Here is a 1,662-nt window from a genome sequence, read left to right as displayed (position 1 = left end):
ATCCTGCCAATCCATGAGCATGGGAGATCTTTCCATCTTCTGAGATCTTCTTCGATTTCTTTCTTCAGAGACTTGAAGTTCTTATCATACAGAAATTTCACTTCCTTAGTTAAAGTCACACCAAGGTATTTTATATTATTTGTAACCACTGTGAAGGGTGTTGTTTCCCTAATTTCTTTCTCAGCCTGTTTATCCTTTGTGTAGAGAAAGGCCACTGATTTGAGTTAATTTTATATTCAGCTACTGCACTGAAGCTGTTTATCAGGTTTAGAAGTTCTCTAGTGGAATTTTTAGGGTCACTTGTATATACTGTCATATCATCTGCAAATAGTGATTTTTGACTTCTTCCTTTCCAATTTGTATCCCCTTGATCTCCTATTGTTGTCTAATTGCTCTGGCTAGGACTTCAAGTACTATATTGAATAGGTAGGGAGAAAGTGGGCAGCCTTGTTTAGTCCCTGATTTTAGTGGGATTGCTTCAAGTTTCTCTCCGTATGCTTTCTCAGCATCTAACGAGATGATCATGTGGGGTTTTGTTTGTTTGGGGTTTTTTTGGGGGAGGGGGTTGGTTTTGTTTTGTTTGTTTGTTTGTTTTTGGTTTTTCAAGACAAGGTTTCTCTGTAGCCCTGGCTGTCCTGGAACTCACTTTGTAGACCAGGCTGGCCTCGAACCCAGAAATCCGCCTGCCTCTGCCTCCCAAGTGCTAGGATTAAAGGCGTGTGCCACCACGACCCGTGTATTTTTTTTTAAATTTGAGTTTGTTTATATAGTGGATTACGTTGGTGGATTTCAGTATATTAAACCATTCCTGCATCCCTGGGATGAAGCCTACTTGATCATGATAGATGATCATTTTGATGCGTTCTTCTATTCAGTTTGATAGAATTTTATTGAGTATTTTTGCATAGATATTCATAAGGGAAATTGGTCTGAACTTCTCTTTCTTTGATGGGTCTTTGTGTGGTTTATATATCAGAGTAATTGTGGCTTCATAGAATGAATTGGGTAGAGTACCTTCTGTTTCTATTTTGTGGAATAGTTTGAGGAGAATTGGAATTAGGTCTTCTTTGGAGGTCTGATAGAACTCTGCACTGAACCCATCTGGTCCTGGGCTTCCACTCATTCTTAATTACCAAAGTCTGTTACCAACAAAGGGTGTAACAAAGTTTCAGTTTCCTGTTACTTAACACAATGGAGGTTCTTTTTCTTGTATAGGAAATCCAAGCTGGGGATGGAGGTTCATGCCTGTAATCCCAGATGTTTAGGAGCCTGAGATAAGAGCAACAAGTTCAAGGGCAGGCTGGGCAAAAACACACTGAGACCCTGGCTGGACATGAAGAAGGCCAAGGCAAGCAGACCACAGCTGGCACCTTAGCTTGGCAGCTTTCTAGCCCACCCCAGTGCCAACCCATTAGCTGCTGAGAGTTTACCAGCACTGGCACAGTAAGTGCAGCTGGTTGGTGGTGACTGATGACCAGGAAGATAGATAATCGATGCGTGAGTGAGGAGCCCTGCTTCTTGCTGGAGAGCATGAGGGTTCTATGTAGTTACTTTGTCTGAGAAGGAACGTTCTAGCATCTGAGATTTTAGAGGAGGGAGGGTGAGGGAGAGTACTTGTTTTCTTCCTTCCTCCTCTCTCTCTCTCTCTCTCTCTCTCTCTCT

The sequence above is a fragment of the Mus caroli genome, chromosome 2 (genome assembly GCF_900094665.2).
Source record: "Mus caroli chromosome 2, CAROLI_EIJ_v1.1, whole genome shotgun sequence".
Lineage (NCBI taxonomy): Eukaryota > Metazoa > Chordata > Mammalia > Rodentia > Muridae > Mus > Mus caroli.
This window is presented reverse-complemented; position numbering follows the sequence as displayed.